Source organism: Cynocephalus volans, chromosome 8, assembly GCF_027409185.1.
Source record: "Cynocephalus volans isolate mCynVol1 chromosome 8, mCynVol1.pri, whole genome shotgun sequence".
Taxonomy (NCBI): domain Eukaryota; kingdom Metazoa; phylum Chordata; class Mammalia; order Dermoptera; family Cynocephalidae; genus Cynocephalus; species Cynocephalus volans.
The window spans coordinates 56485181-56512652 of NC_084467.1; the positions used below are offsets into that span (position 1 = coordinate 56485181).

At 36.4% G+C, this 27472-nt stretch overlaps 1 protein-coding gene and 1 non-coding gene across 3 annotated transcripts in view; one reads left to right on the top strand and one right to left on the bottom strand.

Moving 5' to 3' along the window:
• PDE4B (phosphodiesterase 4B) overlaps window positions 1-27472 on the top strand; it is a 432241-nt gene that overhangs the window by 126902 nt on the left and 277867 nt on the right. The window lies entirely within an intron of this gene.
• On the bottom strand, window positions 1784-1888 carry LOC134385305 (U6 spliceosomal RNA). Its single transcript, XR_010024297.1, has one exon. It is a non-coding gene; the product is annotated as a U6 spliceosomal RNA (small nuclear RNA).

Genomic DNA, 27472 nt, shown 5'->3' on the forward strand with positions numbered 1-27472 from the left:
TTGTTACTTTGTGAGTGGTGATAGAGTTTGGACGTGTTGTCCCCATCAAAACTCATGTGGAAATCTGATCCCCAATGTGGCAGTGTTGGAAACTGATCGAGTCAAGGAGGCAGATCCCTCGTGAATGGATTAATGCTCTCCCTGGGGGAGGAGGGGTAGTGAGTGAGTTCTCACTCTGTTAGTTCGCACAAGAGCTGGTTGTTTAAAAGACCTTGGCACCTCTTCTCTCTCTCTTGCTTCCTCTCACCATGTGATCTGCTTGTACCTGCTGGCTGCCTACAGCTTTCCGCCATGAATAGAAGCAGTCTGAGGCCCACAGCAGATGCAGCTGTCCCAGAATCATAAGCCAAAATAAACCTCCGTTCTTTATAAATTACCCAGTCTCAGGTAGTTCAGTTATAGCAACACAAAACGGACTAATACAAGTGGTAAAGGCATAAACCTAGAATTAGAAAATTAGATTCTACTCCAAATTCTACTGTGAACCTGAAACCTGATCATGAAAAAGCCATTTCTCCACTCTTTGCCTCAGTTTCCTCACATGTAAAATTGGGATGTTGCCCTAAATGACATCATCTGAAATTCAGTTATTAGGAATGGGAAAAGCTACAAACCATGAATATTACAACTGTCAGGTCAGTTAACCTCACACATTTCATATAATTCCAATGTCTGGTTATTGGAAAGGGACAAGGGTGAAAGTTTGGCATCTGTGTGAGTATTGTCAGTTGATAAGTTTTATTTATTTATTTTTTTGGATGCTCCTTATTGCTTTATTTAGGCATTTAGTATTTATTGAGAAAAGTACATGATGACAAAAAGGTTGCTATCAACCTAATAATTAGGAATTAGCTTGTAAATTATTAAACATTATTTATAGAAATTTTAAAAAATAATAGTTATATTTGAGACATATTCAATCTTCAGGCAATGCTTGATAATCTGTATTACTTAAAGTTCTTTTGGCTGCAAATAACAGAAATAAACTCTGAGCAGAATAGAAGTTCCGCGGAAGAGTTGAACACCAGACTTTGGGAAAGGCAAGGTCATGATCAGTGTCCACTGTAGGGCATGGACATCATCGTAACTCCTAGACTCTCAGTTCAGCAGTCCAGATTCCCTGGACTAAGAACTGATGGACCCAGCCTAGGTCAGTTATCCACCTCTGGACCAGCTATGGCCAGGGAGTCAGAACACAGTATAGACAGAGATGCTTGTGGTCATCCCTGGGTATCCAGTTGGGATCAACAGTCAACATTTCATTTTTTATAATTTTTTATACCCCTTGAACAAGTCCCTTTATAGTCTCTGGATAGAGTCCAGAACCATCCTTTTCTGGGAACTCTGTGAAATTGGCATTCCCAAAGTTTAGGGATTCCCTTTCTTCTCTGTCATGATACTTGTCCCTCATTGCCCATTCTGTGTGTGTGGCCAAAATAATATTTCCTCTTCTTGTTTTCTCCTTCTTCTGAGAGATGAAAATGCCAGAGAGACAGGGCAATTTATCAGATGCTATTCTTTGAACAAAATTTGATTTCAGGCACATATCAGGAGAGTGGACATATTTGTCTGACCAATGCTAGATCTGGAACTTCTTTATAGGAGGGACTTAGTGGGACAATTTGATTGAGAAGAGATGGTAGGAGATTCATATTGAACCAGCATATTTATAGCCAGTCCAAATTTCCCCCCAGTATTGCATGTGTAGTGGACACTGTAGGAGCCCTGCCCAGATTCCCTTTACCTGCTGGTTCACCCACCCCTGTCTGCTGAGAGTGTTGGCAAAAGTATGGAACACTTCATGAATTTGAATGTCATCCTTGCTCAGGGGCCATGCTAATCTTCTCTGTGTTGTTCCAATTTTAGTATATGCACTGCTGAAGCAAGCACAGTTGATAAGTTTTAAAACAGGAGTGGTATGGTTTCAGTAGCAAAAAGACCTTCTCAGGGTGTCTCACCAAATAATGAAAGGATGCTGAAGAGAATTTCTGATAAGAGCCCTGGAATATTTTTGGGTGTTTTTCAACTAGGCCTCCATTTCATACTTAAAAAATAAAAACTCCTGTAATTAACATGTAGCTGATTTGTATTAAAATCAATATGTTGACATGATATGTTCCAACACTGGATCACACAACATGGGTTTCCTAAAGAATCCTTCAGAGAATAGAGCAGGAAATTAGAGTTATAGAACTCTACTTATGCTCATTTGCAATGTGATATGGGTCTTCTTGAAACTATAAATATGGAAGGCATCAAGGAGGGTCTGGATACCAGTGATGCCAAGACCTTGATTTCAGCATGTCTTGGACCTTAGTATTAAATCATCATGTACCTCCTCAAAATGCCTTTTGCTTTTCTTTTGCAGAAATACAAATTGAAGCCTGAGTTACTCTTTGCCTTAGAAATGGAAAAATATATTTAGGTTCCCACACTGCTGCTGAGAATTAAAGAAAAGCAGTGTGTGTGAAAACCCCACATAAGGAAATAAAAATATATTTAAAAATACTCCTAGAAGAATAAATTGGGAAGGAAATAATTTGGGGGAATAGGCAACAAAAAGTCCCCTTTACCTAAATTTCTTTGATTCAAAGTGTCATCAAACAGACTTATGGAGATAGATAAGTCCTCAAGGAATTAAACAGTACAGGATATGCACTATTGCTTAATATGACACTGAGAAACTAAAATTTGTTTCCATAAATCCTGTTTTCAATTGGTAATATACATTTAATTCAATCTCTGTGGAAAACCTATTATTTGATACTAATGACTCAGCTGCTCAAATGATCTATTGTATCAGTGGCCAGTGGCAGGAATGAGGCTCTGTGCAGTATTGTTGTAACCATGACATTAGTGATATCATTTAGTGGAAATAGAATTTGGAACATTTGGGAAACAAAGCAGTGGCTTTTTTTCTCCACTCTGTGAAAACCCAAAGAATACTAAGGAAGTATAATGGGCAGTGTTGATTTCTCTACATATATTTTAGAGATTTTATATTATATATTCACACACATACATACAAAATAAAATATTTTATTTACATTTTTCTAATAGTGTATGAGATTCACAGTGCCCTCTAGGCTCTGAGAAGAATGTTGATCTTGAATTGTGAAGCCATGTTCACCATGTTCTCATCACAAAGAAATGATAAAGTTTTGTGATGACGAATATGCTAATGACCCTGATTTGATCATCACTTATTGTATACATGTATTGAAATATAACCCTGTACCCCATCAATATGTACGAAAAATAAGTAAAAAGTAGATTAAAAAATTTTTAAAGCAATACCTTTACATTATACAGCATATCGACTTCACAGAACCCCCAAACCATGTAACATTGGTTCTATTCTGAGATACACCTTTGTTAAAAAAAGATCCTTTTAGTTTTTTCTGTCTTGACCTCACCACTAAAAATGATGAAAGGGAGGGTATCCTGCATGGTCATGTTAGTCTGTGGTGTTGGAGATCTGTGAGGGGAGCATCACTGTTACTGTAGAAACAAATGCTGCTTCTGTCATGGGCACACAAAGGACAAAGTGAAGACCGAGGAGTAGACAAGCTATGGGATGTAGGGGTGCCATCAAATGAGAATAGAAGAAACTACACATCAAGTGCTGCCTTGAGAAGAGAACAGCATGAAGGAGAATATGAACCTACATACTGAATATTCCCAAAGCAAATATGAAAAACAGTATCACAGCTTGGGTGGGTGCAGAGAAATGATGACTTTTGTTTGTAAAAGTTAAATTTTCTTCTGAACTAGACATGTTCTATCTTTTTCCCTTTGGAACTACTTTTTGAGTACTGAAGTCTTTCTTAGAAGTTAAATTCGAGGGAAAACAAAATAAAGAAAATATTGAAATTTGACTATGTATTTGAATCTAGAGTCTTGGAATTTATGATAAGTCATTTGACCTTACCTTCAAGTAGGGAAAATAATATCAACCTCACAGTTATTGGGCTAGTATATGAGAGAACCAAGTGCAAACCCTGTGCCATGGAGAGAACTTCTCTATTTGTGGGGAAAGATTAGGAAGTGAAATCTGGGAATATAAATCATTCATTTTAGCATTTGAGAATGAAGATAAAAACAAAGGTTTCCCCCCACCCATTCCTTCCTCTAAAAAGGAGAATGACTTGTTCATGTTTGAAGACTGTGGATAGAGGTAGAAAACATTTATTATGCATATACAAATATATAATTGAATGACAATTTGCAAAACAAATGAATAAGATGCTATTAAAATGTTACTTTTGGCATTTAAAAAGATCTTAATAGATTTGATATTATTTAGTCATTGCTAATTTGGATAGAATGTCAAAGCAAAATTTTATTTTGATCGTTTCTTCATGGGTAGAATGTAAAAAAAGATGAATTTGATATATTTTCTAAAAATGTTTACTGTAGACTAATATCATTCATGTACTCTGGTAGGCAAGGTGATATGCCTTCTAGACACACCTCTTCAAGGAAACGCTTGCCTTAGCTCCTGCTCTTTATCCAAGATCATGCCATTCCCAGAGCAACCTACTTTCATGGATGTTGGAGGTAGGGGTACAAAGATCCCATCATCCTAGTCGAATGTGGAACACCTCTGATATCCTGTGGGGTTGACAAAGGTGGTGGCAGAGCCTGCATGGTAGCTCAGCTTCTCCTTCTGCCAACCCTGCTTTCTTCCCCTCCCTTTCACAGAGCCCAGTGACACTTCTTAATAAATATCCTGCATGCTAAACTGCATCTCAGAGTCTGATTTTTGGAGAACACAACTGGCATCATGTACTTATTTCTATTGCAAGTAAATTATGATATGGATAAATTTATTTATTTTTTCCATTTGAAATGTCTATAAAGTTAAAAAGTCAGTTTTCAAATGTATGTGCGGCCTCAAATTATTTATATTATTATTAAAGAATTCACAAAGAAAGGAAGAAATGCTTGCAAAATTTCAGTTTGCTCATGCTTTATATACAGAATCTTAGCTACTGAAGAGTTTTGAGAAAATGCCTTTAATTACGGATCCCATCAAGCTGACTCATAGAGATGAGAAAGCTGGATCCCAGAAGGCTAAGAGAACTCACTCAAGGTCACACTAGAGGTTAGAACACCAGGCAGGCCTACAACTCCTTCTTTACCTTTTTGTGTTTAGAGACATTTTTTTCTTTCTTCCCTCTTCCTTTTCTCCTCAGTTCCTTTAACTTAATTTCCTTCCTCATATCCCTAAGCCACAGCTGTTTCCCAGAAATGTGAAATCTTTTCAGAGAAATGATTAGGAGTGTGTGTGTAGGGGAGCTATACAAAGGGCATATATAGCTCCTGCAATTCTGTAGACTTGCAATTGTGCTTAAAATTTATCAAATTAGTGGTTGCTTTCTGAACCCCGTGATATTAAGCAGTTCTCCAAGATGATGTAAATATCATCTGGGCTTCCTCTGAGAATGCAGGAGGCAGGCTGAGGGACAGCTTCTTCATTTTGCATTCAGGACTACACTTTTGTACCTTCCTCCCATGAGCACAAGAAATGTATTCAGTATTTCTTAGGTACTAGATTCAATAAAGTGCCATTAAGGGTATGGCAGTCTAGAAAAATGTCTTTTTCAGAGCCTGTTTTAGCCTTTTCAGTGTGGGAAGATAATGTATTTACCACTGAATATGTTCCACAGTTTATGGCCTGGATTTATTCTATGTTCATTTATCTTAGCAGTGATTTAGGTAGTTGAGATTCATGTATCTTTCCTCTAAACACCCTAATAATATTTTTTATTACTCTTTAGCATGCACAAAGTGCTTTCACATATTTAGTAAATGTTTGTTGGATAAATAGTATTATACATATTTATATATTCAGAAGTAGAAAAGAGAGTTATGTAATGATCTCACTTAATTTAAGGCTCACAGTAACACTGTGAAGTAGATATTATCATCTCCATTTTCAGATAAGTAATCTAAGGTTATGGAAGTTTAAGTTTTGAGAACTGCTTGCACTTGCTGTTTATTTTGTCCCAGGCATACTCTAGGAGATTTATGTATATTAATTATTTATTTCTCATAAGAACCCAATTAAAGTTGGTATTATTATTATCGCCAGCATTTTACAGATGAGTAGACTGAGACAGAGAGATAGGATGTCAGGCTAGGGTCCATAGACCCTTCAAACCCGTTGTACAAACTGGGTCACAGAGCCCTCACATGCAGGTCCGTGAGCTAGGTAATAGGAAAAGATACTGGGAGCCACTGGCAGATGATGTGAGCTCAGTCCTCAGCTTCCTCAGCAGCAGCATCTTACAGCAGCCTTCAGTAGCAGTAGGAGCAGCCTCCCCATGGACCCCCAGAGCATCCCCGGGGGTGGGAGGCAGGCTGTGGATCAGAGTAACCCAGGACACCTGGGTGTGAATCAGACAACCCAGGAACACTTGGGTGCACTTGCACAATTACATTAGACAACCAAGGAATACCTGGGCACACATACATATTTACATCAAATGCTTGGCAAGATTCTGAACATCTGAGGGACCCTTACCATTTATCTTCACTTTCCCTACAAAAGGTGACCTGGCGAAGGCCACACAATGGGTGAAGGTTAGAAACGGGAGTCAGCCCAGGTAAGGTGACTAATTATCCTGGTTTGCCCAAGACTGAGGGGTCTCCTGGGACAGAGGACTTTCTGTGCTAAAACTATAACAGCCTCAGGCAAATGAAACAGTTGTTTACCCTTGGTGCAGGTTTTCTGCTCAAAAGCCACACTCTTAAGCATTTAGCTCTCTTCTGTGTCTCAGGCAGGTGGATCCATGATTTGGACCCTCATTGGATGACACTGAAGCCTGTGCTCTTACATTTCCACCATGTTGCGATGGTTTTTGTTGTGATACAAATATGTCACAAAAGTCATCATGGTTTACTAAATTGTAACATGTTTGGATAGGTGATCATATGTGAAGGCCTAATAAATTCAATTTAACAGAAACATACATTCAGGTATTTTTTATGATTCTTTTTTTAACAGTTTTATTGAGGTATACTTGATACCAAAAAAGCATGTATTTAGTGTATACATTTTGATTAGTTTAGACATATGCATATGCCCATGGGACTACGTAGGGAAAGTGAAGGAAAATGGTCAGGGCCCCTCAGATGTTCAGAATCTTGCCAAGCATTTGATGTAAATAGGCACATGCGCCCGGGTGTTCCTTGGTTATTGTCTAATGTAATTGTTCATGTGCACCCAAGTGTCCTAGGTTATGGACTTAAGTATAAAGGACGAGTGGCTCTGATTCCCGGGTGCCCCCTCCATGCCCCTGGGGGTGGGGGGTGGGGCACGGGGAGGTCACTACTGCTGCTGGAGGCTGTTGCTGCAAGCTGTTGCTGCCAGGGCTCCCAGGACCCTCTGAGAGGCCACTGCCACTGCTTCTGCTGCTTCTGAGGACTGAGCTCGCGTTGTCTGCCAATGGCTCCCAGGATCTTTCCCAATTACGTAGCATGGACCTGCGTGTGAGGGGTCTGGTGACCCAGTCTGGTATGTAAGTGTTCTGGTGACCCAGTCTGTACAACGGGCTTGAGGGGTCTGTGAGCCCTAGCCCTAGCAATACAGACTATCACTGTAATCAAGGCAATAATCATATCTATCACCTCCAAAAGTTTTTTCATGCCCCCCCTTTTAAATAAGTTCTAGAGATCTGCCGTATAACATGGTGCCTATAACCAACAACTTTTTAAAGTGCACAATTATAGTATTGTTAGGTGAGGTAGATCTTGTGTTATAATTCTTAATTGGCTTCATTGCATTTGACAGCAGGCCATTTATTTTCTTACACTTTGGTTTCTCAGGAAAGCCTATTTCCTAGAAGTTACTGTGGACATGCAGTGTATATTGATGCCTTATTCTCCCCTCTCCCCTCCCATCGGTCACTCCTGAATGACATCTTTCTCATGTGTACCCTTCTTTAGACTTTACTTTCCCAGCGGGTCTGAAATATATGGTGTATACACTCGGTATCCACAGGTGCTTCTCAGCTTCTTCTGTCGTGGTTCCTCCTTGGGCCCCTTCTTCTCTAAGTGCTATTGTTTCCCTTATCTCATCCACCCACACCTCCTTAGTCAGTTTCATGATATCTCCCTACAATATAGTACCAATAAAACTGCCTTAGGATTGGAGAGAAGAGATCAGTTTAGACTAGTGATGAATACCTTCATAGAGGTAGTATTAATCAAGCTGAGATTTGAGGAGTACAAACAATTTAGAGGAACCTCACAATATCAGAAGCTTGATTTTACTGATTTAGATTTTGAAGGTAGATTACAGTCTAAGAACTAAGGAATATCTAATTACTTTTGTTTTTCAGTGGCATGACCTTAACCGCGAGTAGCTTAACCACTGGCTGACTTAACCAATTTTTAAAGTCTCTGTGTGTGAAGGTTGTGTTTCATAAATATGTGGAGGCTCATAGTGCTTAAATGTATTCGAAGTTAGTTTTGCAATGTAAGGAGCGTACTTGTATAACACATACCAGGTGAGCAATGTTGCGCTGGCATTCACTTAACTTCTCTGAGCCTCACTTATCTTTTCGGTAGCAATACCTCACACGTAGAGTTGTTGTGAGGATAAAAATAGAGAAAGGATTAAATAAAAGAGCTAGTTTGGTACCTGGCACATAGTGCCTATTATTAGTCTTACCTAAAGTATTATTATTTTCATGGATGAAAGCATGTTAAAAAGCAACTGGTTTTCTGCTTTCAATACTCTGATGAGATAGCAAGTACCTGGGAATGAATGACCGTGGTTAGCACTCTAGGTCAGGAATAAGAAATTATTTTTAAAATTGTCCCACTCTTTCCCTCTATAGCAATGCTTCTTTCATCTGGATTGGGATTTATGGAGGTGCTTTTCCCTGTACTGATACAAAATGTTTAAGAAAACTAGGTACTTTAACTTTTTAAAACATACTTTTTCATATAAAATGATGTGTTAGAAATCTGAAGTTGGACAGTAGATAAAATTCTGAGATATAAAATAAATTGTTACAGCAAACCTTGAAAAAGTTAATTTGTGTTTAAACATGTGGATATGTTAGATGTTCGACTGAGGAAGACAGGAAGTTTGTGGTTTCATATTTTGTTTACAAAAAGGTAACTATCAGAAATGTTTCATTGCTTAACACATTTGTGTTTCAACAGAGCTACTGTTTTTTGTAAATACCAATAAGTGTAAATTGTTCTGGCTACAGTTTCCTTAGGACAAAATAATAGGGGCAAAGGTGACTATTTCTATATTTTGCCCATGGTTATTATTTGGGTATGCTCTATAGTCAGGTATATAGGTGATGCTTTATCTCTGTTACTGATTTTTTTTTTTTTTTAATACTTGTACAGTGATTTTCAGGCCAATGGAGTCTATGAAGTCAATAAGAAACATCTGGGGGTAATAAATAAAATTTTTAATTTTAATTTAAATTGTTATTTTCATGCAATCTCTTTTCTTTCAGACCCTTGATCTATTATGGGGCAAGATGGAAACTGGGGAGAAAATGAGAAAGAGAGTGAGGTGTGTGTAAAATAGCCTTTCCTGGGTGTGGTCAGAGGGGCATGTGATTATGGAAGAATAGTCAAAGTGATGAAATGCTGGTGGTTTTGAAGATGGAAGAAGGTGGCCATGAGCCAGAAAATGCAGGCAGCATCTAGACATAGGAAATGCAAGGAAATTGACTATGATCAATAAATACTATATATGAGACTGTATTTGTATATAGTTTTACAGTTTATCATTGTGGTAGGCAGAAAATAATGTCCCCCACAAAGATGTCCACAGATATCTACACCTTATTCCCTGGAACCTGTGACTGTCTTACCTTACTTGGTAACACGGACTCTGTAGATGTGATTAAGGATACGGACCTTGAGGTGGGGAGCTTCTCCTGGATTACCCAAGTGTGCCCAATCTAATTACAGGAATCATTAAAAGTGGAGAACCTTTTCTTCCTTTCTCAGTTGTGGTCAGAGAGAGAGATGACTACAGAAGAATCGTCCGAGAGATACGATGTTGATGGCTTTGAAGATGGAGGAAGGTGGTTATGAGTCAATAAATGAAGGCAGCTTCTAAAAGCTGAAAAAGTCAGGAAAATGGAGTCTCCCCTAGAGAATCCAAAAAGGAACACAGCTCTGCTGACACCTTGTTTTTTGTCCAGCGAAACCTGTATCAGACATCTGACCTCCAGAACTGTAAGATAATAAAAATATGTTGTTCTAACTCTCTAAATTTGTGGTAATGTGTTACAACAGCAATCAAAAACTAATACAACCATGTACACGCTTCGTGTTCCATTGAGAGAAATAAACATTTTTATTGTTTTGAATTTATGTGCATTCACCTCTACCATGATCTGTCTATAATATGTGCTTAAATTACCATCCTCTACCCAAAGAAAAATTTATTTATAGGAGCCCTCAGTTTGCTACATCATGAACTTACATGGTGGGAATTTTTCTTCAGTCAATGGATATTTAGGGAGCACTTGACCTATACCAGGAATTTTGCTAAGTGCTGGAGATGCTGTGAAGAATAGTAGTTCTGCCAGATTTCCCCCTTTCAGATTGCACATTTCTTGAAGATAAGAGCTCCTTCTTCCTTTGTTTCCACACAGCACTGTTCCAGCATTATGATGACATAAACGGTTTTTAAAGAATGGAAACTTTTTAAAAGCTATACTCATATATATACTCACATACTCATATATATATATTCATGTATTTTAATATTTCCCCATATAATGTGGAATCAGGAAAGAGCTTGTTTTCTTTAGCTTTATCTCATTGTTTTTAAGATACCTCTTACAGTGGAACCCCTGAGAATTTAAAACAAGTTCTGATCAAAATGGCAGTGAGCAGGAAAAAAAGCTCAAATAGAATTCCAAGTCTAGACACACATTTGGAATCCAACCCTGACTTTAGAAAACAGTTTTTAAGTATGTTGTTCTATGAAAATTAAATCATAAATGACAGACCTGCCAAGATTAATTCTTTAACTACTATGGCGTGACACACTTCATGAATGTCAACAGCTCTTCTTCAATTCAGAAGGGACTACAGCCAACAAATTATATCTTGAGGTTTTCAATTTGGCTTCATTTGTCACTGTATTCTGAAGCTTCAGGATTAAATTTTGTAGGACTAACGGACATAGACTCTTCCTCCAATGTTCTCCAATACTAACTACTTCTAACTCTTTAGGCATTATGCAAAAGTTAGGAAGAAAAATTCATAGGATCTAAAATTCAAGGAGTTTTCATTTGCTATAAAAATTCTCCTCATATTTGAGATATATGATACAATACCTATTTTTTTCCCTGAAATAACATTCAGAAAGATGTAACACTTCATGTGTTTTCCAATATGGTAGCCACTAGCTACATATGGTTAGTCTAAATTGGATGTAATATAAGTGTAAAATACACACTAGATTTTGAAGACTTAGTACAAAAGAAAAAATAATGTAGAATATCTCATAATAAATTTTGAATTGATTACAGATTGAAGTGGTAATATTTTGGGTAAATGTGGCTAAGTAAAATATATTATTAAAATTAATTTTACCCATTTCTTTTTACTTTTTAAAATATGGCTACTGGAAAATTTACAATTATATATGTGCTTTGCCTTTGTGACTCACATTATATTCTTCTGAACAGTACTGCTTTAGATGATTAAATTAGTCATTCCAGTTGTAGGAAAATATAGGAAAACATGCTTGGATTCTCAAATACTGAGTGCGAGGTCAGTGTCTCTTGCTTTGTGAAGCTACCTACTTGATCCTTCTCTTCCTGAATCTGGAGTTGCAGAGGGGGTATCTTTCTTGTTAAGAGAATGAATAGTAGGTGTAACAGATATAAGAGAAAGATTAGAACACCACCGAATGCCATCAACGGAAGTGAACAAAATTGAGAAAGAGTTGTCGGCAGCATATTCTGTTAGCAAGAACTAGGTTCTTTGTCCTTTTTCAGGCAATGTCTAGAACCTGTCCCTTGAAAATGAGAAACACAGCCTGTTTATTCACCAGATAAAGATTACATGTGGTCTTTAGCAAGAAATGTGAACCCAGGAGAATGTGAGAATGCCAGGTTTTAACCTTATTTGAGTGGAGAGAGCAGAAGTGGGTCGGATAGATTAAATTATGTGATTTCACACTGTCTCATACTAGATAATGACTGAAATTGACTGGCCTGTATAGAATTTATCGTTTTATTGTAATACTGTTACTAGAGCATGGGGGAGTGGTTATCCAAGTGCTCATGCTTTCTGAAGAAGAAACCAAAGGTCTGATGTCTCCTAGACATGAGTTCAGACTATCCTCTCACTAAGAGTAAAGATTTCTTAATTTTATGAAGATCAGTATGGAGACAGACAGAAAGACCATCTATATATAAAAAGGGTACAGGGAGAACAGGTTGAATCATAAAGTCTCTAAGTCCTTGTCTAATTTTAAGATTTTTTTTCTTTTTTGCTTCAGGGCTTTGTTGAAGTGCTGTGGACTGCACTCATTGTTTGGAATCGATAAACATTAATATTATTACCATCTAATCTGCTGAGTCTTATTATTTTATATAAGCTTATACACCAAAGGAAACCATGAGGTCTGTGTTAGCAAAAAGGGAGAGATTTTCAATATCCTCTTATTGCTTATGAACATCTGTTCTAGAAGTTCTTAATTATCTCCAGGGAGAGAGGGACATAATTGTGAGATTCATATGGAAGTAATTTAAAAGTGATCACACTTGGTTTCCCAAATGGGTCTTTGCTTGTTTTAGGAGCAGAGGTGGGAGGTTGCTTGTTCATCTAGTTTTGCAAAATGTTGAATACTTTAGCCATATTCGTATTTGAAAAGTGCTAATATTCTATATTCTGAGCCATGGGAAAGGGATAATTTTGTCTAAGCAAGAAAACCCAAACACTGTAATATTTTTGTTAAAGTAAAAAGCAGGAGATAGTCTGAGTTTCTCTACAAAATACAATGTTCTTTTCTACAGATAAACTTCTGGGTGCTGATCATGGAAACTGTGGTAGTTATAGCACCTAAATAAAAGTGGCACTCCATCCATTAGAACCATGGGGTTTACAGGAAATGACTTTGAAAGATACATTTGGGGAGACCACTTGGAGTTTCTGTATAGCTCTCTTCCAAAATTTCTAAATGCTCTCAGATGGTAGAGAAAATCAAACTTGTTCTGTATGACTTTAGGTGAATTAGGAAGAAAAAACGATGTTAAAGGAGAAGGAAATTTCTTTTAAGTTTGCCAAAAATCTTCCTAACAAATAGAGATAACAGTGAAATTGGTGGCACGTAGAGTCCCTGTTCACCCATGAAAGGAAGTATTAAGCAGAGGATTGACACCAGTCTATAAAGTAGTTAGAATGGGACTTCAACTTTAGGTAGGGTATTTGACAAGCTAACCTCCAAAACCACTTCAATGTTAAGATTCTATGAAAACCACTGATTAATTGGTCTCAGTAGTTTTTTAAAAAGAAACTTTCAATATCTGTATTATATTACTCATTGCAAATCCAAATGAATTGTACTTTGGTGTTTAAAACTGTTGACTATTTGTGTTACAATTCATTGTGATCTTTCACATTTCTTCTTCAATGCAGTGAAGATTGTGTTTATTAGTATGGATCCTTATATTTCTGAAGAGCCCTTCTGCTGAAAGGCGAATAGAGAGCGTAGGTGTTTTTGCAGCCCTCCCTTGTAGAGCATAGCTTGATAGCTGATATTTATGTGGGCACAGCTTGTCTCTATTCTGACCTTATTAAAACATTGATCAGCTGAGACCTGATGCAGCTTATTTGCGCACAGATGCCACATAGTAGATATCATTCATTTTTTGCCCTAGTGGTTTCCCATGAGAGACACCAAACTTAAAACCCTCACAGAACTGTGAAGATGGGAATGTGTCTTTAGTTTCTTACTCAGTTGAAATGACAAAATGTTAGAGCAAGAAAAGTAGGTGGACGTGATTTATTTTAGTTGTTCTGATCCCTGGCTATCCTTTGGAATTGCCTGGACCTGGAGATTAAAAAAAAAAAAAAATTATCAGGATCTAGGTCCCATACTCAGGAATTCTGTTATAATTGGTCTGAAGTGGCTGCTGGGCTCGTAGTTTTTGATAGCGCCTCAAGTAATTCTAATGTGAAGCCAAGTTTGGTAAGCACTAGTCTATTCTAATTTGTTTTCTTAATGTTTGTAGAATAGTCTCAAGTTTGGGCAATACACATGAGAGAACCAGAAGACTGAAAGCCACCCTAAACCACCCAGCAACAGCTCCAATACAGCACACTCACTGTCGTGGTATGATGATGGTGCACAGTCTTCAAGTGCATTCCCAGTTCTTATATTCTGGTCAATTTTGTAAAACAACTCTTTACTGTTCTGATCATACTCTCTTACATACTCATTGTCAAATTCTGGCAGGTTCTTCAAATTTGTGATATTTCTAATTATTGCAACAAGCTGTACCCTCCTTGAAACTCAATTCTATGAACTGCCTTGCTCATATTTCCATCTAACAGACATTTCATTCATTCATTTATCATTGGATACATAGTAGTGAGGAAAAACAAATAGTCATTGTCCTCCAAGTGATTATTTGCTTAATAATCATTTAAACAAATGTAGCGTCCATGACAAGTACAGGAAGAAGTAAAGCTCTATGAGAAAATGTAAAAGTGGGATTTGACCAAATCAGGGAAGTCTGGGCAAGGCTTCTCTGATAATGAAGATAAGCAGGACTTAACTTAACAAAGAGTGAAAGGGAAGATCATTTCTGACAGAGGATGTTAAAGGTTTTCCTATAACAATTTGCTCCTCAGTTGTGACTAAATATAATTTAAATATTGATCAAAATTTAGCTGCATACCTAAGAATAGTCCAGTCCATGTGCCAAAGGATTTCAATTTAAAATCTAACAAAAATAATGAGTTGAAGTGACCCCTTGCAAAACCTGCAAATGATCATTTCAGTGAAAATTTGGTTCTTGATTTTGTTAAACACTTAAATCTGCACAAATGGTAAGGGATGATGTTTTTATACATAATCTTGGAATTGGAGATGCTATGAAAACGCTTATGAATAGCTACCATTATATAAATGGCTTCTAGTATTTTTGATAGGGACAGTTTTCAAAGCACAATTATCCTGCCCTGATATTGCGTTATAAAATGTAGTGCTTAAAATTATTTAAAGAATATATTTGTGTGTATAATCCAGATAAAGTTCATTGTGTATTCTATTATCCCTTTCTAATTTCTCAAATAGAAGAAATCAGTTTCTCTCAATGTGCTTGGAATTATTTATGAGAATATAGACTTGCTGAGGTGTCCTTGGACAACATGCCAATGTCCTCCATAAATTTAAGGAAGAGCAGAGAATATAATAGATCAGCAATTCTTAGGCTTTTCTATTGAGACCACATGAAGGATAACATAATTTCATGGGTATGTGTTCTTCATCCTGGTTGCTTTCCCAACTCTGAAAACCTTGAAAAATTAAGTCCTTGACCAACAGACCCACTCAACTTCTACACCTACAACATAAGGAAGATAAGGGATTACCATTCAGGTGCTCATTAGCAAGTCTGATCACCTCTCAGCTAGTTCTTATGTGACATGCATCATTTCTTCACTTTCTTTGTCCAGCTTCTCCCCTGGGAAAGGAATATCTACAGGATAGGCTGCCCCTGAGGTCCAAGGATAGATGTAGCTTTCTAAAATACTCTTAGGGATGAATGATTTAATTAGTATTCTTCCAAGCCTTATAAAAACTTAACTTAAACCCAAAACAGAGTAATTATTTTAAAAAGTAATAACATTGTGTAAAGGAGTAAGGGGTTTTTTTTGTTTTGTTTTGTTTTTATTTTTGATATGCTCATTTTTTGAATTTCAAAGTAGGAAGTTTTTAAATGTCTTAAGTGAACTATCAGAGCCAGAATCAGACACAGAATGTTTTGCAGAAGATTATCTTGCATAAAGAAATACAAAAAGAACATCCAGGGTGTTTTCTCTGAGTCCTCTGAAATAAGCAGGTGCTTTCCTATTTAGTTAGAACTTTCAATACTGAACATTATACGTTTGTGAAAGATCAGAATTAACAATGGGCCATTGAGTTATCCAAAGCTGAGTCAAAGTTTTCTCCCGAGAATATGAGATAAGTGTGAACAAAAAATGAGTTGTAATTAAACAGAATTAGATTTTCATCCTGCTCAGGATTATTCACCTTTCACATTTCACTTAAGTTTCTTCTAGCCTTTGTCAGTCAGATACCCAGCAAAAACAGAATTCGCCACTGATGCTTCTAATAAGGAGTTGTTAATGAAAGAACTACCTACAGAGGTGTGGTCAGGGCAGGGGACAAAGCAAGGGTTTTTGAGACATCAAGAAACTAATGACAGAGGGAAGCCTAGGTCTAAAGGGACAAAGAGTAAAATAGTGTTACTGGGGCCATGAGCTGAAGCCAAGGAGAAAGGCCAACTAATGAACCTGTGGAAATGGAAGGTCATGCCTACTAAAAAAATAAAGAAGAAATGAAAAGGGGAGAAAAGAAAGAAGGCAGCCTAGAGCTAGAGGGGTCCAGAAGAAATATCCATGGCTTGTCTCTCTTTTGCTCTACAGTTTCCTGCTGGCATTTAACATTAGTCAAATCCAAATGAACCCCCAAGTGGAGCTTCCATTGACTCTTTTTTCCCTGGTTTATTGTTTTCTTGACTCTGAAGTCTACTTTTCCCTGCTACCCATATGAAACCATAGAGTTGCAGTTTGTCATATTGATTTCTTGGAGTTTGCACTCTGCTCTCTCATCTTTATTAGAATGTTACACCATGTGTTTCAATTTGAGTGTCAGCCCCTAACTATGAATAGCATTTACTAAAAAAAAATTCTGAATAAGATTTATGCCTGATATTTCTTATCAAATCAGAGGTTAAAAAAAATCTTTTCAGAAAGTTTTGCGATTTTCTCCCTAAACCATATTTTTGCTTTTCTCATTTTATAACTTTGCAACATGAATTTGGAATAAGATAAAAATGTTGGTCACCTTAAAATAATAAATTTGAAATTTCATGATACGTTTTCCTATTATTGATATTTAAAATATTTTTATGTACTTCTTTAAATTTCTATGTAGAACTTTTTCTTTCAATATTTTAAATCAAAGCCCAGCGTTTGCTTAAAGGAAGATTTTAAAGTAATATATAAAATTTATTTTTTAAACATCAGAGAAATCTCTTATGGTATCATTAATAGAAGTGAAACTAAATATCAAAATCAATTTGGTTTTAGTTCACATCAATCTTTATTATTTCGTCCATCCATTCATTCATGGAGTAAAATACTTATTGAGTGACTATTACCATATGTCACTGAATGTAAGTTGCCATCAATTTTAAGTAGCATCCTGATTTCAGAGACATTAAAATGTGAAAAAAATATGTGCTTTAGAATTGATGAAATAATGTATGTGGTGGGTGTATTTCAATATAGAGCAGCTCATGGTTGGGAAATAGCTTATGATCTAGGATTTATAATTAAAGGCAAGCAAAGCAAAACAACAAAATCAGATCTGCTGGGTCCTAATTGTCATTTCTGAATGTTGCTCTTTTCTCTTTCCTAGTAAATCTGTTTATGCCTTGAGTGCAGAAACTGTGTTATATTTCTTTGACATTCTCTGTAGTGCAATTACAATCCTAGAATGTATACTCATGGAAGAGACTTTAGAGATTATTTAGTGATCTAGTCCAACCTCCTCAATTACAGAAGAGGGAATCAGAGAAGTCTTGACTTGCCTGGGTTGCTTAGCTGGTCAGTAGCAGAGTGGAGACTAAAATCCAATTCTTAATTTCTTGGACCAAGGTTTTGTCCATTACACAAAGACTAGATAACAGGTAGATATCCGTGAATATACATGTACCAGCATATGCTTACCAGGCTCATATGTTAACTCTAGTGCTAATGTCCACTTAGGTGTTAGGGTTTTACTGTAGTTTAACCTTAGTATGAAAAGCTTAGTGATATTTTTGTTGGTTTTAGGCATATATGTTTGTTAATAATAGCATTTACCTTAGAAAAACTTCATCCATATCCTGTTTTATTAAATGGCTCATCTAGTCTTCTTTTGGATGCCCTTGTTCTTCCTTCCAGCAACAAAAATTAGAATTAAAAAAAAAAAAGTATGAATACTTTGTTTTGTATGTACTTGAATGTATAAAAATAGAATGCTGTCTGTATAAATAATTTGATCATTTATGTGTTCCTTTAATCCTTATCAAGCACTTAAGTTTCAATTTCTGTGATGTGTGTTCTCATACACTTATTTAATTTTTTTGTACTTAATAACAAGATCATACTTCCCCAACTACTCCGCTCCTCCACATGCATTACTTTATACATTTTGAAGTCATGTAGATATAGTGGGATTTAGGAAGATACTTATTGAACACACAGTTATCTTTTATTTTGTCATAAGAACTACTCTGCTGTAATATGCTTTTAACCTACTCTTTCCAAGTATATAATTGTCTAAATTTACTTTTGTATCATTAATTACATGGAAAGAAAAAGCTTGTCTTGAAGCTTTGAGGGTTTGGTGAGTAGAATCTATTATACAAATTTCCTAAGTGTTCAAAGATAAATTATTTTCAACATAAGTAGGAAATGATTGGTAGTATTTCTGTTGAGTAAACAAAGCTGATTTTGCTTTTGAATTTAACTACCACACTTTGGCACTAGTTTTATTGAAATGGTAATGTAGATGTGATGTGTCAACATTCAGAAAAATGTAAATAAAATTGGAAAGTTCCAGGTGGATTCATATATTCCTTAAAAGCTACAGAATATAATTATACACATAAATACCATTTGACTTTCTTCATTCTGGCTAAAAAGTTTTAGTTTCATGTCCTTTTTTGCTTCTTAGTGCTTTATGTCTTATGTCTTTTATTCACCCTCCCTTACTCATTTTCTGAAGGCATAGAACACAAAGCACAGTATTTAAGAATTTTTTTTTTTTTTTTAATTTACAAAGGCTTAAATATGAATCTTGGCTCAGACTCCTACCTAGCTGTATGATTTTAGGCATGCTACTAGATCTTCTTAGGCTTAGTTCTCACATGTGTGGAATATAGAAAATAACGGAAACTTCACAAGATTACTCTGAAAATTTAGTAGGAAAATGAATGTAATTTTCTTTTTCTTTTTCTTTTTTGGCAGCTGGCTAGTTCATGAATCTGAACCCTTGACCTTAGTGTTATCAACATCTGCTCTAACCAACTGAGCTAACCAGCCAGCCTCTGAATGTAAATTTTTTGGTTCTATGCATAGTGTTGGATACATTTTAGTTTGCTATTTTTATTTTGTAATATTTACATAACAAAACTTAGATTTCTAGAGCTAGAGAACATATAAGATACAGCAATCAAAAGTCAGTTCCTTGAGGGGCTATATTTATAGTGGATCTTGTCCCACTGAAAAGTCAGGAGGACAACACAGCCTAGAGAACTCTGATTGAGGGAATAACAAAGCAGAAACACAACTTAAAAACAATGAAGCTAGGGCCGAGCCCATGGTGCACTCGGGAGAGTGTGGCGCTGGGAGCGCAGCGACGCTTCTGCCACGGGTTCGGATCCTATATAGGAATGGCCGGTGCACTCACTGGCTGAGTACCGGTCACGAAAAAGACAAAAACAAAAAAACAAAAAAACAATGAAGCTATTCCCAGGGAAACAGGAGATAAGAATCAGCAAGCATTTAGCAGAGCACGCATCTAAAGAGAGGAGACTTGCTTGGACATTTGTGGAGCTGTTATTAGAGTTAACCAATAGCTAGAAATATGTAAACAGAGATGATGAAGAATTGATAAGATTTTGCAAGTAGCTACTTACCATGCTTCTTAAACTAAAAGTACACTCACCCTCCACCCCTTTCAAAATCTGTATTTTAATATTTCTGAATTTGGAATTGATCTTACAATTGAGGTTAATGTTCTGTTTCCCCCCTGTTAAATTAATTTTATGTCTTATAATCAATGCACATCTCTGGATTGAGGAAATAAGGTAATGTATGCATTCCTATATTAACTAATACTCTTTGAACAATTGCAGATGAAAATATGGAAGAATTCTTCTCATTTAAATACAGTCTCTAATACAATGCACACTTTTATATAAAACTATTATAGACTAAAATACAATTAGAATATAAGGGAACACTGAAGAAGACCAATCCAGGATCAGGGAAAAGGAAGAGTCAAATGAGATCAGGACATAGACATTTTCCATTTTTTCGAACAACTTCTTAATAGCAGAACCATGAGTATGTTATTTATGGTTTGTAGTAGGTAGATATATCTTCAGTTCATTGTTTGGTTTACAGCGGTAGATTTCACCCCACGGTGTGGCTAAATCACTTTGAATAAAATTTTATGTTGTATTCATAAAGCCCTGAATTAGAAGAATTCTATTCTTTTATAAGACGTAGGTGCTAAATAAAACATTGAATTTCATAGATAGGTGCCAGGATCCGGTGGTAAATGCAGTCAGAATTATTTGACATAGAATGCGTGGAACAACTCAAATTTTCACTCTCCACTAAAACAATTTTCTTGGTTATCATAGTATCAATTCCTATTCTCAGTTCTCCCCTAGCACATTTTCATACTTTGACTTTTAGCATTTGCTGCAATTAGTTTTCCATTATACTAATTTCTAGGTATTCTAGCTCAAAATATCTATAATTCTGTTTTTCCCAGTAGAGGTCAGACATTTATTGGGCACATATTATATTTGGACACTAGCAATGTGGAGATGAAATGGCCATACTCCTTGCTCTTCCAGATCTCAAGTCTAGTGAGGATGCAGAAAATAAAATCTCTAAAATGGAGTATAAGTGCCATCATAGATATATAACAGAGTGTCACGGGGTATAAAAGAGTGACACCTAAGTTAACTTTCATTTCAGGTAACGGTGAGGGTCTGGGTCAGAAAAACTTCTAAGAGGAAGCTCAATATTAACTGTGTAAATGGCTCCTTCATTGCCTTCTCTTGTTAAAACCATTTTGAGTAAAGTTCTGTTTCCTGTGGGACCTTAACTCATATATTTATGATTACTAAAAATCAGATTTACTCCCTTTAAATGTGCAAAACTCTATTATAATATTTATTCCATGCTTTCTTATACTTATATTTACATGTGTGTGCATGTGTGCAATGTATTTGTGTGTTTTTTTATCCAGTGGGAATGTGAAATCTTGCTCAGGATATACACAGTGTCTCTGTGTACTTGTTACTGTGAAATTATCTTTTTCATGTTCATGTACATTTATAAGATTGTGAATTTGTTTTTGAATAAGTGCCACCAGCTACTTATAATCATATTCACAGGTGCTCAGCTCATTGCCAGTGACACACAGGGCAGGCACTCAGTAAATGTGTAGAACTAGGTTGATTAATGTGACTATATACATTTTTTATCAGGATGAAAAGGTCTATCGCAATTTTTAGTTGGAAAATAAGAGTGTTCTTGTTACTATATATAGTCTAACTACATGGAGGAAAGGCTTTGAGGGTGGAAGAGAGATTTGCAAGCTGGAGAAAAAGAAAGTGTCAGTGTGCGGGAGAATGGCAGAGGGAGAAGTAGATGGAGTAGGAAGGTGGGGGTGGTGAAAGGTGGTAAAGTGAGACACAAAATGACAATAAATCACATAAAAATAATTTGTCCCAAAGTGCTGGCTATTCTAAAATCATCTTTGCCAAGAAATTCTACATTTTTGGCTCATCTTTGGGGAAGGTAGAGATTTAGGCTAGAGAAAAGGAGACAAGTTCAAATTTCCATGGAAACTATTACCATAAAATATTGACTGACAAATGTATTAGGAAACAGGAAAGGAAAGAGATAGTTGTCATGGAAACATGCACAGTCTGAGACACGCACTTAAAGAGATTCCTTCTTATTTATTTTAGCTAAATAACTGATTAATCTAAAATTGCTGCACCTTTGTTTGTAGTTTATTTTTTAACATTTGTAGAACTTTATTTTTCTCTTTTGGTAAGTTATATTCACACAAATTTAGGGATTATCCTTTGATTTTGATTCTATAAGGGATCATTGATTATGATTATAAAAATGTGACATATTTACTATCTGAGCTACGAGGTGTTATTTTGTTAACATGGATCTTTAAAATTTATTCTTTAGAGTATATAAAGAAATATTAATAATGACATTTTTCTTCATGAAATTTAAATTATTGCTTTTAATTTTCACTGAATAGCAGCATAAAATACTCCACAAATATTAAGAGACAATCATTGCAAGTATTATGATACAATAAGAACAGACTCACTTTTTCTCTAAACAAGTTATCACTTGAATTTTGAGATTCTCTTTAGGTTTAGAATTTTATTTTGGTTATTTTGGCTGTCAACCTTCTATAGATAACATGAGGGAGTTACTATTAAGGACAATGTATTTGTAGTTGAGAAATATATAGAAATTAGATGATTCAAAAATGTCCCATGTATATAAAAATGCAAACTATAACAATTTGAATTGATAAAATAGGATATTAAACTTTAATGATGCCTGTAAATTTGTAGGATTCAATTTTAAAGTTCCCTTTGCAGAGTACTTTAGATAATATGTCCTGGAATGATTCTTTACTTTTTCAGTCCTGTAAAACTGAAATGTAAGGAGCTTACAGAGAATGCATGATTTCCTACCAGATACTGATATACCTTAAGTGTCACACTTAGACTGAATTGCCTTTTTTGAGAATTGCTTTCCTATGCTGGCTGTCACCTCTTGTCATCTTCTTTGGAGTTGAGTTAAGCATTCCAAGAGAAGAGCATGTAGATCTCTTGTGGATGGCCGCCCTGTTATTACTGGTCTTTTGTATCTTAAAAAGTAGGTTACACGAAAAGCCTCTTTAGGTGCTATTAGACTATATATTATCTATAACCTTAGGAAAATAGAGCATGTTGATTTTTCAGACACTGTGGGCAACTAAAAAGCCCTCTTCTTTTCTTAAGGTCATGCAATTTATAGACAGGAAATTCCTAGAGATGAACTCGTCAAAATGAACTTTTTCATTTTGAAGGGGAAAAAATGAGTTAAGAAGAGTTTAGGTGATGTAATTAAGGCCATATCTCCTGTTTGTCAGTTTAGTGCTCTCTCCACAGCACCAGTACATCCTCAAAGTATGGCTTGAGAACACTTTAGCCACACCCTCATCTGTACTAACTATCCCTAAGCCACCACAAATAAATGTACATAAGTAGACGCCTCACTATGCAAAGGAAGATTCAAGACAAATCTTTAACTGCATGCTTCTCCTATAAAGAAAATTCTGAAGGCTGATGAATATCGTGGAGGCTGCTTAAAAACTAAGGAGAAAACAGTGGACTAAAAGAGTGGTGAATGTGTGTCTAAGCAGAATTAAGCTTCCCCCAAATGATTTCCAAATCATTACCAAGTGAAGGAGACAGACCTGACTTCTATCATCATTTTATTAAGACTTTTCTTATCTCTTCTTGGTGCTAACATTTTCCACCTCATTATGTGAACATTTTCTGTTTATATTCTGTGCAACAAAATCAACAGAGACTGGGTAACATGGTCTCTATTTGTTGTGTTTCTGCACTGTAAGTTGAGCATAAACAGCACCTGCTTTTTAGGTAGGCACCCCTGCCCATTTCAGACTCACTCACTGTGTCAGAAAAGGTTCTAAAGATGTGATGGCTTTTTGTTATGTCCTCAGAAAAAAAAAACTCCTACTTTTTGACATAAATCATTCCTAATCTTTAGCCTTTTTCAGATAATTTAGCCATTTCCTGATATTTGGCACTCTACAGTGATTTGACAATACACCTGCTGTGGTTTGAAGGTTGTCCTTCCAGATCTTTTAGTTCTCTGGGACAGGGATTGTATCCTGCTCTGTCTGGTATAAGTTAGGGTGCCAGTAGGTTGAACCCTTCTGTGGAATGTCTATGTACCTTTCTTTGCAGTGTCACCAGTAGTTAAGAGCAACAGCTGCAGGGTTAGGCAGATTTGTGTTTGATTGAGGCTTTACCACAAACTGTCTGCATCATCTTGGGCAGTGATTTTATTTCTCCAAACCTATTTCATGGCATTATGGTAAGAATTTAATAAGGCGGTGTTGGCGAAAGTTTTAGAACTATGCCTGGACAGTAGTCTCAATACTATGTCAAATGCTTTATGACAACATGCACAACTGTGGAATAGATGGGGAAACTGAACGCTAAGAGTCAGGAGCCCAGGTCCATGTAACCAGCTCATATCACCCTCCTTCTCCAGCCTCTGCAGTCTCACTCTCCCTACTCATACTTCCTGTCCCTTCCTTGGGATATAATGGTGTGACTCTGTGCTTTTTGGAAAAAAAAAAAAAAAATCACTTGCAACCACCTCCAAGTTTCACTTTGGCAACAAACCCAATCTAGACCAGATAACGTAGTTCTCCAGGGTTTTAATGCAGAGTGGAGTGGTCCTTGGGAACCTCAAGGCTGGGAGCACCTCAACCCTTGCTTATATTTTGTGCAACAAAACCAACAGAAACCAGATAACATGGTCACTATTTGTTGTGTTTATGCACTGTAAGTTGAGCATAAACAACACCTGCTTTTTAGGTACGCACCCCTGCCTATTTCAGACTCACTCCCTGTGTCAGTCAGTAAAGGTTCTAAAGATTTGATTGCTCATTGTTATGTACTCTGAAAAGGGGTTGAAAGACCTTTGGTTTAGTGAATTTGTTTGTACATTTATAATGTCAAACATATCCAAATGTTTTCTTGGTCATAAAAATGTCATTTGTATCAATGACACCTGCCTTTTATGAGGAGTAATCAGGTCATGCTTTCACTCAGTAATTATTTGATATTCTCATAGTGCTGGTGAAGCCATCTTCTTATTTAATTAAGCATACTGAATGAGGATACTTGGACAAAAGAGAACAAATCCCCTGCTCTTTGAAAACCTATGTCCTGTGGCAATGCTGTTTTTAAAATTGTGGTACAACACAACATCATATTTACCATTTTAATCACTTTAAAAATGTAAAATTGAGTGGCGTTTAGTACATTCATAATATTTTGCAACCATCACTACTGTCTAGTTCCAAAACATTTTCATCACTCCAAGAGAAAATCCTGTACCCATTAAAGCAGTCACTATTCATTTCCCCCTCCCCCAGTCCCTGTTGACCACTAATCTTTTCTATTTCTGTCTGTATGAATTTGCTTATTCTGGTTATTTACATGAATGGAATCATACAATTTGTGGCCTTTTGTGTCTGTTTTCTTTCCCTCAGTATAGTGTTTTCAAGGTTCATCCATGTTTTAGGATGTATCAGTACTTCATTTCTTTTAATAGCTGAATAATATTACATTGTATGGATATCACATTTTGTTTATCCATTTGTCTGGTGATGGACATTTGGGTTGTCTCCATCTTTTAGCTATTGTGAATAGTTGTGCTATAAACATTTTTGTACAAGTTTTTGTTTGAATAACTGTTTTCAATTGTTTTGGGTATATACCTAGGAGTGTAATTACTGCTGGTTCATATGGTAAAGGAATGCTCTTTTTCTTTTTCAAGTGAGACTTCCAGTGTTTATATTTGCTGGTTTGCATGCAGTTTGTGGGATTAGGAAAAGGTGTTAGGGCTTTTATACCAACCTCTTTAGAGATTTAGCAATATCCTCTTAGATATAAAAATGGAAAAAAATTCCATTCATAAAAGCATCCATCAAATATTGTAGTACTGCCTTCCCCCCAAAAAGTTTCCAAAATTATAATCCTATAAATAAATTTTTAGGAAAGGTATGGATCTAGAGGGGGATTTCTGCATGTCCTATACCATTCCTCTTTCACAAGTTGTGTAATTGGAGCACTAACCCAGCTGCTGCCAAGTTGGTCTCTGACCTCATATGATGAGAAGAGGATATCCAAGCTTTCTGAACTGTTAAAACCTCGGCTCTTACTGATGTTCACCAAACAGAAATGTGCTTTCAGGTTTTAAACTTTTTCAGGAGATGCTGGAAATCTGAATTTTTATGTGATCTTCTAAGTGTTCAATGCAGGCAACTCATTCACATTTAAACAAAACAAAACACCATGTGGGCCAAGCAAAACAAGTCTGGGAACTGGATTTGGCTCAAAGGCCATCGATTTTCTACTTCTGTTCACTTTTTCTTTATGAGTACTGTATTAGTCCATTTCTGTTGCTTATAACAAAATACATAGAACTGGGCAATTTATAAAGAAAATGAAATTTATTGCTTACAGTTTCAGAGGCTGGGAAGTCCAATGCCCAGGGAACACATCTGGTGAGGGTCTTCTTTGATGGTGGCTTTACAGCAATGCAGGGGTCTCACATAGCAGAAAATGAAGAGCAGAGAGAGACTCTCATGTACTCTCCTTTTAAAGCCCTCAGAGGGCCGAGCCCGTGGCGCACTTGGTAGAGTGCTGCGCTGGCAGCGCGGCGACGCTCCCGCCGCGGGTTCGGATCCTATATAGGACTGACCGGTGCACTCACTGGCTGAGTGCCGGTCACGAAAAAACGACAAAAAAAAAAAAAAAAATTAAAAAAAAAAATTAAAGCCCTCAGAACCACTCTCCTGACCACCATTTTTAATCCATCCACTATTGCATGGTCCTACAATATAATCACCTCTTCAAGGCCCCACCTTCCAATTACCATAATAGGATTTCCCACCCTCTCAACACTGTCATAGTGGGGGCCAAGTTTCCAATAACTAGAACTTTGGGGGACACAATTTAAGCTTCAATGAATTTGGTGGGGGAGGGGAATTCAATCCACAGCAAGTACAGCACCACTCAGAGCATTACAACAACTATAAAATCAGTAATAGCAAATACATTTATACTAAATTCTATGACCTAGGCACTAGTCTAAGCATTTGATACATGTCAACTTAATTTAATTCTCATGACAATTCAATGAAGTAGGTGTAATTTCATTACCATTATTCTCCCATAGCACATTTCTCAGAATACTTCAGCTATTTATTTATCAATTTGACTTCCTTTATATATTGTAAGCTCCTTGTGGGAAGGGTCCATGTTTTCTTTACATTTATGACCACAGGACTGAGTCCAGTGCCAACTATATGTAGATATTCTCTAAATTTTGGTTAAGTGAATGAATGAATCATCCCTGACTATAATTCTGGTCTTCCCTACAATAATAAGAACAATCACTAGTATTTAAGGCTTTCCGTGTGCTTGGGGGAGTGCCAGGTACTTACCATAGCTATTAGTTTTTTATTAAAGGCCACATTGTGAAGAAATTAGGTACTCAGTCTCCAGAAACAGACTTCCTGATTCAAATCTTGCCTCTACCAGTTATAGTTTGCATGATCTTGGTCAAATGACATATCTCTATATACTTCACTTTTCAT